This window comes from Silurus meridionalis, chromosome 10 (genome assembly GCF_014805685.1).
Source record: "Silurus meridionalis isolate SWU-2019-XX chromosome 10, ASM1480568v1, whole genome shotgun sequence".
Taxonomy (NCBI): Eukaryota; Metazoa; Chordata; class Actinopteri; order Siluriformes; family Siluridae; genus Silurus; species Silurus meridionalis.
The window spans coordinates 22,069,302-22,085,848 of record NC_060893.1 but is presented as its reverse complement, the minus strand read 5'-3'; the positions used below and the strand labels follow the sequence as shown (position 1 = coordinate 22,085,848).

Here is a 16,547-nt window from a genome sequence, read left to right as displayed (position 1 = left end):
CAGAGTTTCAGGATTAATCCAACTAGTATTCTTGAATCAGTGCAGCTAAAGTTCCACAATCAGTCCAGCTATGGTTCCAGAATCAATCGATCTAGATTGGTAGGATTTTTCCAGCTAGTGTTTATAAATAATTTGAGCTATAGGTTTCTGGAACTAGTCAAGCTACCTTTTTAGAATTAATCCAGCTGAGGTTTTAGAGCCAATCCAGCTAGAGTTCTAGAATCAGTCCAGTTATTGTTTTAGGATAAATCCAAATAGTATTCTAGAATCAATGCAGCTAGAGTTACACGATCAGTCCAAATTCGGTTACAGAATCAGATTTGAGACTTGTTGTGAGGGCATTATCCATTCAGCTGGAGATCCAACTGCCTAGGATTGGTTTAACGTTGTATTTTCTTTGGCGTTAGCACTTTAATTTAATTTAATTTAATAGTACAAATGAAAACGTTTCAGTGTGCTCGGGTAAAATATAATGGAAAGCGTTTGTTGAACACTGGCGTCTAAACAGAACAACCCGAGAGTCTTAACTTTCATCCTGTAATATTGTTCATATTGTATTGAATTCATTATGAAAGGGCACTAGGGACTTCACAGTGTAGCTTCTTGGCAGAACACAATATTATCTTCTCATAAACCCGATCCTGTTATAATGAAGTTTGAGTTCTATTGGTGAAATAAGAAGAGCTTAAGGGACTGATGAGACAGTGGCATGATTGGTATTTTGTGGCACGGCAATCAAACTGCAGTTCAGATAAACCTTTAAAAAAAAAATGGAGACGCTAAATATCAAAATGGGTTCCTAATGCAGGAGTAGGAAGCCCTCTCTGTTAATATTAGTCCAATCATTGGAGGTGTTCTGAAGGTTGTCTTAATAATCATTAAATTAATAATATTAACATAATTCAATAACTTGGTAGTATTTATTTTATTTTATTACAACAAATTGATAGATATATTTAAAAAAATTTTGAGCAACAGGAGAAGTTTTGGAGTCCATGCTCAGACTCATTTTATAATGTTGGTTTAAAATTGGTTTCTATGGTTGCAGTAATGGTAGTCCTTCATGTGTGTTCCCATAACCTCTAGCTAAATGTGAACTGGACAGCTGAGACCATGAAGTGCTGTTAGAGAGTGACCTTCTGACTAAATAATAATGCTTATTTTACTTTTGAAAAGACCAAGTAGATTGAAACATCATTTAAAAATGCGTTTGAACGAAGTCTGTACCAGTGATGAATCCTGGCTGTTAAATCATTATTGAAATCCGTTCAAATTTTTTTTAAATCTTTGCTATTATTACAGCTAATTCTTGTTTGAGACACTGAATGAAAGTGCACACTAATAACACCCACGGGCGTCTCTTAATTTAGCCGCGTTCGTCACTGCAGAGGATACTTTTTAAGGCGTTTGCGCAATATCACCTTGAAATAATGAGCGAGCTGTGCTGTAACGCTTCACTGTGTCAGAGGGTGAAGAATGCTTCGTGTTGAGCTCTCGGCCTTTTGAGAATAATGCACGTTTTTGTTGTTGTTTTCATTTTCCTCACAGAGTTTAAGCAATTGTCAGGATCAAGGACGGGTTAAGAGTGTCAGATTGACTAGAAAACATGACTGTCTTGAGTCATTCCATCTGTTTTAGGACGAATTCATGTATATTTTCAAGTGGTGATTTGCATGAGGTGCCGCATTTAGTCCAGTATAAGAAACACATGTACAGTACATTTACATGAATAGCGTATTTTTTTTTTAACCGAGTGGCTGGGATTTAAACTTACAACTATCTGAGCCAAAATCCAATGCCTTTACCACTTCGCTATCAATTAATTCATTCTAGTATTATAATATCGAATTAAGAAAACTTGCACAACCAATTCCTTGATTTAACATAACAATAGTTACATTCCTCATGGTATCGACGTGTCCATTTTCTGACCTCAGCAACTGTTAACCTATTTGAAAAATATGGCAAATAATCCTCAGTTCAATTCAGTTTTATTTCTATAGCGCAGTTTTTTCCCCCTAAAGCAGCTTTACAGAAATAAACAGATTTCCAATATATATATAAAATATTTCAATTAGTTTCTCAGTTCATCCCTAGTGAGCGAGCCAGTGGCGAGAGTGGCAAAGAAAAATTCCCTGAGACAATATGAGGATGAAACCTTGAGAGAAACCAGACCCTTGAGGAAACCCATCTTCAGCTGGATGACCCCAAATGTCCATTCATTATAGTTCCATCATTGTGTCAACTGTTCTCTGATGGAGCCTCAAGTAGAAAAACTGTTCATGGTATTTGTAACCCTAAGCCATTGTAACAGACTGTTTCTTTTAATTACAGTCCAAATCCATCTTCATGGTTCTTGAGTTTAACCTCCACAGGAACCTCATGAATCTTTAAACCGTTCATGTGGAGAACATCCTCAGCAGGAGCGAGTGGTCTCCAATTGGAAAGGACTTAATCCAGAGGTAGGGCGTCAGGATGAATAAGTCAAAAAGAAGGAAGGGATCAGAGAAAAAGAAAAATACAATGAGTTTTCACTTCCTTTAACTCCTTATATTATGAAGAGTTATGGATATTGACTTCTTCATCAGGTCTTTTGTTAATCACAGTGACACCCTCGGTGTCAGGAAAAGAAGCTTGATTTAACATTGTGATTATAAAATGTACATGTTTCAACCTCCCAAACTTCCAGCAACCACTAGAGTTTTGACATTTCCTGCCTCTTTCAACTCAACCACCTGCATGTCTTCCCTCACCACATCCATAAACCTCCTTCTTGGTCTTCCTCTTTTCACCCTACCTGGCAGCTCCATCCTCAGCATTCTCCTACCGATATACCCCATGTCCATCCTCTGCACATGTCCAAACTATCTCAAGCTCGCCTCCCTCACCTTGTCTTCAAAACGTCCTACATGCGCTGTCCTTCTAATAAACTAATTTCTAATCCTGTCCATCGTCGTCACTCACAACAAAAACCCCAACATCTTCAGCTCTGCTACCTCCAGCTCCACCTCCTGTCTTTTACTCAATGCCACTGTCTCTAATCCATACAACATCACAGGTCTCACCACAGTCCTATAAACGTTCCCTTTCACTCTCACAGATACTCTTCTATCACAAATCACTCCTGCTATCACTCTTCTCCATCTACTCCACCCTGCCTGCACTCTTTTTTCTTCACTTCACTAACACACTCTAAATTACTTATTTTATTTTACTTTGATATTCACCTTAATGTTTCTCTGAGCAACTGCAGTCCAAAAATTTGCTTATAGAATTATTATAACATTTCGGATTCTGATCCATGAATCTTTGCCTTCAGATCAGAGATTCCCAGACTAGGGCCCAACTTTTGATTTGGCCCACAATCCCATATCTGAGGTTAAAAGTGTACTTTATACTTGTCACATTACAGCATAGTAAAATACTTTTTTCGGATATCCCAGCGTTGTAAGGACGCTTGGGTCAGAGCCTTGCTCAAGGGCTCAAAAGTGGCAACTTAGCGATACCAAGGCTTGAACCAAGCTGCTACTCTTGGGGGGAAAATACAGATGTGGATTGGATTGCTTCTCATTGTACTTTAGCTTTTATTTAGCTAGAACTTTGAAACTAAAACTGCATTAGTTAAGCAGTTTTTCTTTCGTTTAACATTAAATCATAAATAAGAGGAACTGTGGCCCTCTTAATATATTGTTTGGTACAGTCCAATATTTATTTTTGCCCCAAGGTTTTCAATAAAGTTTGATTTTTGGCTCTTTATGGGACAAATTTGGGCTTTTCTGCTTTTGCTGAAGTGTAGATTTTGTAACAGAGGTGGAAATAATCAGAACCCATTGCGATGAAAGCTCCATTTATTACTGAGACAGTTAGTAGCCTATAAATATCATTTCAGCTTGTATTTTGATAGTGGAAAGTTATAAATCAAAATCTCTATGGCTCGAGTAAATAGTCAGAACATCAACGCAAACATCTGAATAATGAGCCGAATGTTTGAGACGTGTAATGAAATAAATCTGTTGTAAGGGGCTCTATGGAATTATTCACAGCTAACATGGTCCTTGACTATATAAAAAAAAGATTGAAAACCATTTACCATAATATAATAAATCCATATACATATAGGGTAGTAGTTATCATAAAGGTTGTGGTAGTAGTAGACCGATGTGTAAGAAATGACCCCGAGTGCAGAGGGGACCTGGCATCACTGACTGCCTAACACTGTTCCAGCTGCCTTGACAGCATCTCAGAATACTGTGTTGTTGTCATCTTTTTTATTTATTCATTCTCCACCTACTCATTCATTCTCTCTCTGTCTTTTCTCCTCTTCTCTGCCCACTCACTCCGTCCGGTCACTCTTCACCCTGCCTTTCCTTATTCAGCCACCCACCTGCTGTCCTTACATAGCATTTCCTATGTACACTTCCGGTAACTTTTTCAAGCTGACCAGTTTATTCCTGATGCCCTGTAAATGCTAATGAGAGTTCTATAAATGGCAGCAAATGGCTGAGTAGTTACCTCAGGCACTCCCGGTGCACACTTGTAGGCAGCAAGGTAAATGAGAACACAGGAGGTGAGCTTTGGAAAGCAGTGCTTGATTTTCAGCCAATTTGTTAAGCAAACAAAATTGCATGAAAAGAAACAAAACAAGTTACATTACATTCATATTATTTTGCAGATGCCCTTATTTCAGAGCGATTTACATTTATCTCATGCATACAACAGTATCTATGGGGTTAAGAGGCCTGCTCAGGGGCCTAGGACGTTGGTGTAATCCAAGCTTGGTGTATCTGAGATTTGAACTGGTGACTTTCAGATCCAAAGTCAAACACCTTAACCACTAAGCTACCACCACCACGTTTTCCCTCGCTTGTTTGTGTGTTTGTAGTCAACTTCACCAGCTTTGGTGCTTTTTTGCAGGATCATAAGTCAGTCCCAACAAGAAGTTCATTTTACAGGGGTATATACAGGGGTAACAACTCACTCTCTACCTACATATTCTCTTCCATTTCTGATCATACTTATCCAGGGGATGGGGTAGATAAGTGGTTTTGATCAGAGGTAGACTGCTAATGGGTTTTACCCATAGCTAATTTGAATTTTAACTGCCGAAAAACTGATTAAACCTACGATAGTAAAAAAGTAATGAACTTTATTACAAAAATGAGGACGGGTTCCCCTTTTGAGTCTGGTTCCTCTCAAGGTTTCTTCCTCATAACATCTAAGGGAGTTTGTCCTTGCCACAGTCGCCATGGCTCCTCATCAGGGATAAATGCACACCATTCACCTTAACTGTTGATTTCTGTAAAGCTGCTTTGAGACAATGGCTGTTGTGAAAAGCGCTATACAAATAAACTTGACTTGACTTGACTTGACATATCCAACAATAAACTATTGGTGCAGATTAATCAGTCGATCTCTAATTTAGATGTTGACCTACCGATTGGAAGATCAGTTCCATCCTAGTTCAAATAAGTACTTAAGTCTGGTGCTTTCATTTCCCAGGCTCAGGAACTTCCCAATTCTGGGCCCTTGAGCACTTATTCTTCACCTTCTCAGTTGTATAGTCTGGAAACACTCTGGAAAAGTACAGTCTGGAAAAGTGCATCTGCCAAATGCCATGAATGTAAATGTTTTTGGAAACTGCCTTGACACTTACCGTGTAACACCATGGCGAAACAGCCTCCTGTCTACCACTCAAAGTTACTTCAATCACACAGAAATAAACTCACCACCACAAGACAGTTAGAATTGTTCAAAGCAACCAATTTGAAGACACGTAGGTGCACTTTCAAGCACAAACACTGTTTTTGTAATGATTATATAGGAAAAATTGCTTCATTAATAATTAGGCAAGCTTTATGGCACCACTGAAAAGGACACAATGCAGCTAGAGTTTAGGCTTTTACTGTATATAGTGCCGCATAATGCGCCTAGTTTACTTTAATGTGACGCTTAAGGTTAAGGTTAAGTCAGCCAATTAAGTGCTACATGACATGAATTCCTGTTTAATTGAATGACTTACTAAAGTGTGTAATGATTTAATGACTCTCTAAGGCAAAAGCTGTGCTCATCAGTTTGGGCATGAGTGTGGAGAGTGGCAGATAGTGATAATCCAGGAGTCCAATATCGTCCTGTGAAAAAAATTGAATATAAAATGATCCTTTATTTCCTCCAAATTGTTTTCATTAATGATTAAAGCTTTGAAGCCTTTATTCACTTATTCAGAACAAAAAGAATACTTTTAGTTTAGTTTTACTCCACATACAAATTAAATGTACATCTTAAAATTATTAACTAAGCGTTTTTTCTTTATTATACATCAGAGCACAAGAGGTTTAAGGGCCATGCTTAAGGGCCCAGCTGTGGTGATAGGGATTTAAAACTCATGACCTTCCAATACGAGGTGCAACATCTTAACCACTGAGCAACCATTTCCCATTAAAGAAAGAAAGAGCAAACAATTACTTGAGCTCAGGTGCATGCAGCGTTACTCATTAATCTTCATTAGTATGCCAAAGAAAAAACACAAAATGTATTTAAGAACGGGGAACTATGTAGCAAGCACTACAGAACTGAAGGGTTATATAAATAACCAAATTTGAAAAAAGTCTTTGCATCGCATCCAGGGTTTATTTACTCTTGTTGTTTGTCGGTCGAAATCTTCAGAACACATCACTCTTCTGCAGCTCGTCCTTTGGCCCAGTTTGTGCCTCGCGGCTCCGTTTAACAGCTTGCGACCCAAAATATAGGGATTTCGATTCACTTTCTGCGATTCAGAGTCGAAACTGCTTTCTCACTGCGAGGAAACCTGTGCAAGAGTTCGACTGGAAACAAACCAGAAGTCAATTCAAACAGACTAAATGTTGCATATGCGAAAGCTTCCTTTAACCTATTTTGGCAAAAATAAAAACCAGAAAAAGAGAAAAAAAAAAGAACTATTGGATTTGCCTTCAGCACTTTAAATCATTCAGCAGTCATCTTCTAACATTTATAGTGAATGCCAAGTAATGACATATTAGATTTTTTTTTTCTTTTAGAATATTCAGGATTAACACCATGGCCACACTATGATGGAATTGTATCTAATACTACTGCTAGTGTATTCTTCATTAAACATTAATGATTTAGATTGACAGTATGGGTTATAAAGTCCAACACAGATTTTTGTGAAGTCAAATCCCTGAGGCTTGATTCCTCATGCACTGTTTGAGTGTTTGCAAAAAAATATTGTATATTAGTTTGTTTATCATAATGCTTATCAGAGCAAACACTGTCATGTTATGTCTAAGTGCTTGCTTTAGTCATGCTTAATGTGGTGTGGAAGACAAGAGTATCATACTACAACCTAGAAAACAACATAAAAACACATAAAACTTAAAAAGGATACATTCAAGATTCACACACACACACACACACACACACACACACACACACACACACACACACACACACAAGCATATATATATATAGATAGATAGATGGATGGATGGATGGATGGATGGATGGATGGATGGATGGATGGATGGATAGATAGATAGATAGATAGATAGATAGATAGATAGATAGATAGATAGATAGATAGATAGATAGATAGATAGATAGATAGATTCCCACCTGTACACATTTATGTATCACTCTGAACTCACAACTCAAACAGATCTGAAACAGAGCTGAACATTTCGATGCAATTGTCAATGTCAAGATGGAAAAAAATTAAGTTTCGAACATTTACTGAAATTGCCCTGCTACTGTTTGGAATAAATGCTCTAGAAATTGTACAATTTTCCCATCAAACATGACTGGAGCCTCCAAACAAAGCTCTAAGCAAGTTTCACCCAGAGCAATCAAAAGTCCCTGATAACATTAGTGGATGGGCTTCTGGGAATTTGGGGAGTTCATTCCTAATTTATTCGTAATATTGCTCCAAAACTCGTAGCTTAAATTACTGCGATTTATTTGGTTGGACAGCCATCATTTCATTACTGTGGTAAACAGAAAAGCATCTCAGAACGCACAGAATGTAAAACTATAAGTTTAATGAGCTACAACAGAAGAAAACAGGTTCAACTCAAGAATAGTGATGAGAAGATCAGATCGTTTTAGTGACTTGCTTCTTTAAATTTCATTCAGTTTATTTTGATGAACAAATCTTTTTTTTTTTTTTTTTTGTCATTTAGTTTATTTCATTCCATTGTTTAAAAATAAGATAAAATTTACAAGAAGCAGATTCCACAACACGTCTCTGAATTTTGACGATAGTTCCAGTAATTTATATATGTTTATATAACTTCATAACATATATGGGAGCCATGTGACAAAAGAACGACCAGAAGACTAATGAGACGAACCACTCATTTCATGAGTCACATGATCAAATCCGACTCGGATTAGCGTTGAGAGGTAAACCACTCTATTCTGTTTTCTTTACATAACGTACAAAGATTTTGCTACGCTTTGCTCATGCGCATCCAGTGGGAAATGAACGAATCACTCTTTGAGACGACTCGTTCTTCTGAGTCACATTAAAGAATCGTTCACGAAACAGGATTTTGAGGGGGAAGTTGGGGGGGAAAGACCAGGTGACATTTTTGCTAATCTTTTACTGTCCAGATTCAGTGAGGCTGTGCCTAGAAATGCAAAGCGTGTCAGGGATATTTAGCATGTCCAGCGAGTGAGACAATGAATATCCATGTATAGTGGTACTAAATGTCATTTCCACAACACTGGAATTGCAGTGATGCAGATACAAAATAGAGGTCTTACTCATTGTTCATTTGTTTCCTCAATAAAGAAACTGAAGCCATCTGGTCATGTCTTTCTGCTTAGTTCAAAAGATTGTTGAGAATTTTTTTTTTGGGGGGGCTCAGTTTTCCCAACCCTTAGGATATCTGATATATAATTCATTTATGATCTTTAGGAAGCCCACACAGCTGTGTGTGAGAGCCAGATCCTGCTGTCATGTAGTCATCCTGCCTGACATAAAACCATTGTAGGCTTGTTCTTTGCCTCGATGTATATTACGTTAGCATATTATTAGCCTATGGAAGTGATGGTTCTAAAATATCGTTCGGTTTAACAGTTCGATCCTGTTCGTTTATCATTACTCTGTTCATCACACGCTTTCTCTTCTGTCTCTCCATATTGTGGAAGGAATCTAACAGCTTCTCTTTTCTATCCTTCCCCGAGAGACCTGTTGCGCAGTGACGCTCGTCCTGAATGCTCAGGGTTATTGTATTGCTTATACTGATATTGTACACCCACCCTGAAAACCGGTCCACATTTCTGTCGTTCACTCACTCGTTCGCTCTCTCGCTCGATTGCTCTCTCTCTTTCTTTTTCCTCCCTCCTTCCTCTGTGTTGATGCACATAGCAGAGCAGGCTTGGCTTGGAGCTATTCCCACCCACATGCGCACACACACACACACACACACACACACACACACACACACACACACACACACACACACTTTTCTTCTTTCTCTCTCTCTCTCTCTCTCTCTCTCTCTCTCTCTCTCTCTCTCCAGCTTGTCCTCACATTTACATCCTGAACTAAGGTGTGTGCATCAGTTTTGTGTGTTTTGTGTGTGTGTGTGTGTGTGTGTGTGTGTGTGGATGCATGGCATCAGCACAACGCAGTTAAACAAAGTGATGTGCAATTTGCAATCAGAAGCTTCCACAGCCCCAGCCGACATTCAGCATGAAATAATATTCCCCCACCTGCCTGTGTGTGTGTGTGTGTGTGTGTGTGTGTGTGTGTGTGTGTGTGTGTGTGTGTGTGTGTGAGAGAGAGAGTGAGGGTGTGAGTGTGCTTTATGAACAATTAAAGTGTTAAGTGTTTGTTATGAGAAACATTAGTAGCCTGCCATGTGACTCCCTCTCCCTGATTTATTCCCAGCCAGTGTTCAGTCACTAGCTACAATGTGGAAGGACATTAATACATGTCTTTCTTCAAAAGACTCAAAGCCATTTGTTGCATTTTTTAAACTAACCCTCATGCATCATCGTAGCTCTGCGGAGTACAGTGCAATATGCTTAATTAGGTTTCTGGCTCACAGCTCTGGGGTCCCTGGTTCCATCCTGAGCTCAGGTTACTGCCTGGCCAGAGTTGCACTTGTGCCTCATGTGTTAATGTGGGTTTACTCTGGGTTTACTGGTTTCCCTCCAAAAACATGCTATGTGGATTAGAAACGCTGGAATCTAATCAAGAGTTTATTCCTATCTTGTGCTTAGTATTCCCTGAATTACCTGTTTGATTGATCAGGATCGTTTTAATCACTGGATTAAGGAAATTACCAAGAGCAGTTCCAACCACAATCATGGATCTCTGAGCAAAAGAGTCTATCTATCTATCTATCTATCTATCTATCTATCTATCTATCTATCTATCTATCTATCTATCTATCTATCTATCTATCTATCTATCTTTCTATCTTTCTATCAGTATACTGATACTACATTGTGTATACATTTTCTAATTATAATCCATTCATTCAGTCAGGGTTAATGGTTGACGCAGATCTTATTCCAGGAACACTGGGTGTGAGGTGGGAATACACCCTGGACCGGACACAATTACGCTCGCATTCACACCTAGGACTAATTTAGAATAGTTTCAACTATCGCCATGTTTTTTTTTGGAGGCAGGAGGAACATGGAGAAATTCAACACGGACATTGAAAGAATGTGCAAAACTCCACACCGGCTGTTAACCAAGATCAGGAGCGAGCTGGTGGGCTGGAACTATGATGCAACAATGCTACTGGGTGCACCACCATGGAGCAGATCTGTCCAGATGTTCGGATAGAGCATTTGGCAACGTTTGGGAGACATTGGGTGCAACTTTTCTGTCCAGAATAAGATCTCTGAGAAGACAGCTGGCCTTAAATCACTTCAGTTTTGTTTTGATGGTGCTGTTAGAAATAACCAGCTTTACAGAAATAACATGTGGCAAAAGTATTGGGACACCTGCCCTTTCAAGCCATATATGATTCTTCCCCAAACTGTTACCACAAAATTGGAGGCACACAATAATATTGTATGTCTTTGAATGTGATAGTGTTACATTTTTTTTTTAATTGACCTAAGGTACCCAAACCTGTTCCTGTATGAAATGCGTCTATGCGTAAAGTCAGCTCCATGAAGAGAAATCCATTACATGGGTTGGATTGGAAGATCTCCTGCTATAGAGCTCTAACCCTATTGAACACCTTTAGGATAACACACACATCACCTTCATCAGTACCTGACTTTACTAACAACCTTGTGGCTGTATGAATCTTCACAAATCTAAACCAGCACACATCTAGTGGAGCACCTTTTTAGAAAAGTGGAAGTTATTGTAAGAGCAAATGGAGACTAAATGTGGAATGGGATGCTAAAAAAGCACATACCAATAATATCTGCAATGATGAGGGAGCCTTGAGAGGAAATTCCAGACCCATCCTACTGTATATCTGGGTTTAACTCGATATCTATTCATAATAGTTTCAACACTGTATAGGCATCTGTCTATATACTTCACTTTTACTACCTTCTGAATGGGAATGATCCAAAAAAAAAATCTAACACATCAGTTGTGATGTGTATATACCATGGTATTTGGAAGTGTAAGATAATGATATCTGGCTCAGTGATTATCTTGATGTATCGTCTACCTGAATTGCGGCACTTCCCTAATGATCCCCGAAGCACAGCTCCCATAGGCCTGGTTTAATCACCATGAAATGTGTTAACATTGAAAACCTGCCGATCGATACGTCTCTCTCATAATCGACCATGCAATTAAGACACGCTCGGCTTTCATCTTATCCTGGGAAGAAACCTCTCCTCTACAATTTAGATTTTTTTCGAGCCTCTTCACTGAGGAAGAAGAAGTTTTGTCTGTGTCGCCTGGGCAGATCACGACACCATTCGGTGAATTTAAATCTCTCTCGGGGAGAAGTTTTCTACATTTCTTTGATTCCTTTGCAGCGCATTTCACAAGCGATCCGTCTGTTCTCCTGCTGGTTATTTACCACCCACCTAGCTGCAGTTTTTGTATTTTATTTAAATCTTTTTTTATATGAAGCACTTAGAGAATATTTTTGTAGTATATGAACTGATCTTGATTAGTATTTGGTTTATTGGTGGCTTGGACTTGGACTGTTTGTTTATTATGAAGTCTAATCACATGTCTGTAATAAAATAAAAAAAATTTTAATGGTAGAATCTATTTCTGGAACTTTTTCTTAAAATATAGAATAATAGCTAGATTCAGTAAATGTTTTCTAATTAGGGTTTTGGATTAGATGCCACTTCATTGCAGGGCTCCTTATAGATACCTTTACTTGCACATTCACTTACCTTGAATGAGTGTGTGTTCAATACAAAATCCCCAAACTGCAAACTAGCAAATGTTTTATTTTTGGCAGAAATAAAAGCCACCTGAAAAACACTTAAAGGAAAAACTCAGGGAGAAGGTTTATTTAGAGTAGTAGCATAGTCTACCATTAACTGCCATCATTGCTGTTTTTATCTTTCACCCAAGCTGCAACCTGTTTGGTAGAACGATTTATAAAGAATAAGAAATTCAATGGAAAAACACCAGATTTATTATAAGCACTGATGAAAAACCTGCTGAAGTATGACTGTCCTGTGGTTCTGTGTGATTGCATTCAATCTAAAACATTTCTTTTTTAATATATTATGGTAATTTTTAATCAGCTATGAATAAATGAATGAATGAATTGGCAAGTACACTCAATGTACTGGAAATGTTGTCTATCAGACAATACATGGTTTACTTATGTATATAGATGACTCTAAGTTCCACTGTTTATCTATCAGTTCATCCATCTATGTTTCCATCCATCCATCCATCCATCCATCCATCCATCCATCCATCCATCCATCCATCCATCCATCTCTTATTAGAAATTTAGCTTAGCAATATACAATTTTTGCAATACAAAATAAAGAGAAATAAATCCATCCCCAACTAGGCAATGAAACATACTGTAATGCTATGATATAATCACAGATATTTCTATTTCCTATTGTGTGTGTGTGTGTGTGTGTGTGTGTGTGTGTGTGTGTGTGTGTGTGTTTGCTGTTAAATGTTTCTGTGCCGTGATCCCCCTGTTGGCTCTGTTTGTCAAAATCTTTCACTTCTGAAATGGAGGCTGTAACCATGGTGATCCTACAAAGAGTTGGAAAAACTATACTGGTTAGTGGGCAAGAGAATGAGAGAGAAAAAAAAGAGAGAAAGCGAGAGAGAGAGAGAGAGAATGCGAGTGCTCTATTGTGCTATCTTGTGATTACACACACTTGCCTTGACATCGAAGATCTTCCTCGAGATTTGCCTTCACAAAGCTTTTTTTTTCATGCAAATTTCAATCATTTTCATTTTTGTTGGTGCTGGAAGTGTCCTATTCTCCTCCTTCATCACTGTCCCCTAAAACAACTCTCTCTCTCTTACATGAGAATCTTTCCTAGTCAAGGTGCAGTTTTCAGCTTTTTTTTTTTTAGAGCTCTTAGCTCCCTCTCAGGTGATCGCCATAGATATAAAATAATAACAGACCTTTCATTCAGGCACAATCAAACAAATCCATGAGGTGACGTTTGTCTGATGAGCAGTTTTGCCCTGGCTGGCTGATTTCTGGGCGGGAAAATGATAATTAAAATGACTTAGAAAGATGCTTTAATATAGTGAATTGCAGTGGTTATAAATCATATGCATCTCAAACACACTCGGCGCTGTTGAAATATTGTAATGCAATAAATGTGCATATTTAAATGCTGTTTGCAAAATCATTCACTTCTACAAATGTTTTCCTTCAGCAAAACTTTATTGAGCTCATGTTTATAAATGGCAGTAAGTCCCATTGTATATCCATTCCTCTATTCATCCATCAGTTAATTTATCTATCCATTAATTTATTCATCCATCCATCCATCCATCCATCCATCCATCCATCCATCCATTTATGCATCCATCCATCAATTCATCCACTTGTTTAGCCAACTATAATCCATTTATCTATTTTTTTTACTCATCTATCTATCAATTTTTCCTCCATCCCTCAATCAATACATCCATTGATTTATCCACATATCTTTTTTTAATTAATTAATTTATTCATCTATAATTCCATCCATCCATTCATACATCTATCCATCATTCTTCTACCCAACCATTTATTAATTTGTTCATTCATCCATCCACCAATTATTCAATCATTCATCCATTCATTGATCCATCTATCCATACATGTATTGGTTTATTCACCCATTCCCCATCAATTCATTTATTCACCCATTTAACTATTCATCTGTTCATTAACCCTTCCATCAATGTGTTTATTCGTCTATCTATTCATTTATCTACATACATTTGTACATCCATCCACCTATTTATCTTTTTATTTATTCAAATATTTATCACTTTATTCAACCATTTATTTATTCATGCATCAACACATATAGTCATTTGTCCTTCCTTTTATCCATCCATCCATCCATCCATCCATCCATCCATCCATCCATCCATCCATCCATCCATCCATCCATCCATCCATTCATTCTCAATTTGGCAATGAAACATACATCCATATATGTACTTTTTTATTTTTTTATCTATCTTTAATTAGACATTCAACTTAGTAAGTATAGTTTTATTTTTGCTATTTAAAATGAGCAGAAGAAAAAGCAGTATTTGATCAAAGCCTAGGTTTAACATGGTGTCACTCAGAAGAGAACATGTTCCTCTCACAGTTCTTCCCAGGAAGAAAACAGGTATGCTTAGTGTCTGATTTCTCTTAAGATGTCTTCAATGTCACATTATCTTAACACTGTCTCCTTTGGCTTTTTCAATAGTGATTTAAACCTACATTATATGGAGAAATGTATTAGGACAACTGACCTTTTCAGCTATACAGTATGTGATTCTTGCATTGTTGGACACACATTTGTTGGATATCTTTGGGTGCAGTAGCATAAAAATTTCCCTTCACTTAAACTAGGAGACCAAAACCTGTTCCAGCATGACGATACACAGATACATCCAAAGGCTCTTTTGTGTTAATGTTTAATAATAAAAGTGTCAAGCAGCTAAATTAAATTGAAGGTGTTTTTCTTGCAATTCTGTTTGATTACATCTAAAAGTGTTTTTATAGGCTTTTATATGATATTGCAAAATTTTATTTTTGGACCTTTATGACTTTTTACAGGTCTAGAATAAGCTTTGAATAAGGTTTATTCAAGAAAGGGGTTTTAGCAGGTCCCTGATTCTATGCAACATTAAACTCCTTTCTATAGATCACACTATTCATTTAAAGAATTAAAACAAATAATAACATTACAATAATCAATGCGTGAGGTATAGAGCATGTACAAGAACAGCTTTGGAATTGGTTGTATGTTGACGGCTGATGTTCCGAAGATGGAAGTATGCAGGCCGAGTAATATTGTTTACATGCTTTTCAAAAGACAATATACTATCTGTAAGGAGTACAATTCTCTCATACTGACCACTGGATGTTTAACATCCAGCACCTCATGGTAAAATGATTGACAGCACCTCATGGTAAATTGATTGACAGCACCTCATGGTAAAGAACCTGTGCTGTCAATCAATTTAAATATTTAATTGCGATTAATTAACTTAACCTTACTTAAACTAACAACTTAATCGCACCTTTTTATTTGTTTTAAATTGACCTTAAATTGATCATTTTAAAGTTTTTTATATTCTAATCAACATGGGCATCGGCAAATATTGATGCTTTATTCAAATTAACGTGTATTATTAGTGAAACCAATCTCAACATAGGGCATGAGGACAAAATATTCATGTAAATGTTTTAAAGTAATTATGGTGTATAAAAATGACAAAAATCATCAAACCACCAAACGGAACTTTTGCTTTGTTTCCACACGGACGGTTTAAATTGCCGGATGTGTGAATAATGGTGGATTTTGGTGTATGATCTGAGACTAGGGCCTATTTAAGAGATGCTTTTCCATCTTGACTTCTGACAGCGCCCACTTGCGGATCAGCTTATTTTCTCCAGCGTCTGCCCGTTTTAATCACGGATTGGCACGATTTCATTTTCTAGCGCCTCCCGGAGTATTTTCACGGACTGACACACCTTTTCCTGGCAACCCTTCCGCTTTTCTCAGTTTGGTTGCTCTCTCACTGAGGTTGGCGTCCCCACTCACTCCACTCGCTCACCGCTGGCACAATCATGCCACAGTGAATTAACCTGGTCAGGATTCGGGTGTAAGTGTGAACCCACCGCCTGGAGAAGTTCCCTCACTCGTACACTCAAAAAGGAGAGGTGGGTGTTTGGTGACATCATGTCAGCCTTCAGGGTTTCTAGTGGGAGAACTGACAAGACCTAGAGTGAGGTCACATCAGTAAGGAGAGCTGAATCCAAATTAAAATGATGGATGACAAAAAAGCTCTAAACCCTCATGAGCCCAATTCAGAAAAAAGAGGAAAGAAGTGGGGGTGGTGTATGCAGCTCTATCGCTCATCTCGTTATTAGGAGAGTATAAGCTAATGCGTTTAA

The 16,547-nt window shown here is 37.8% G+C and overlaps 1 protein-coding gene across 6 annotated transcripts in view; it reads left to right on the top strand.

Moving 5' to 3' along the window:
- syngap1a (synaptic Ras GTPase activating protein 1a) overlaps positions 1–16,547 on the top strand; it is a 178,277-nt gene that overhangs the window by 72,678 nt on the left and 89,052 nt on the right. The window lies entirely within an intron of this gene.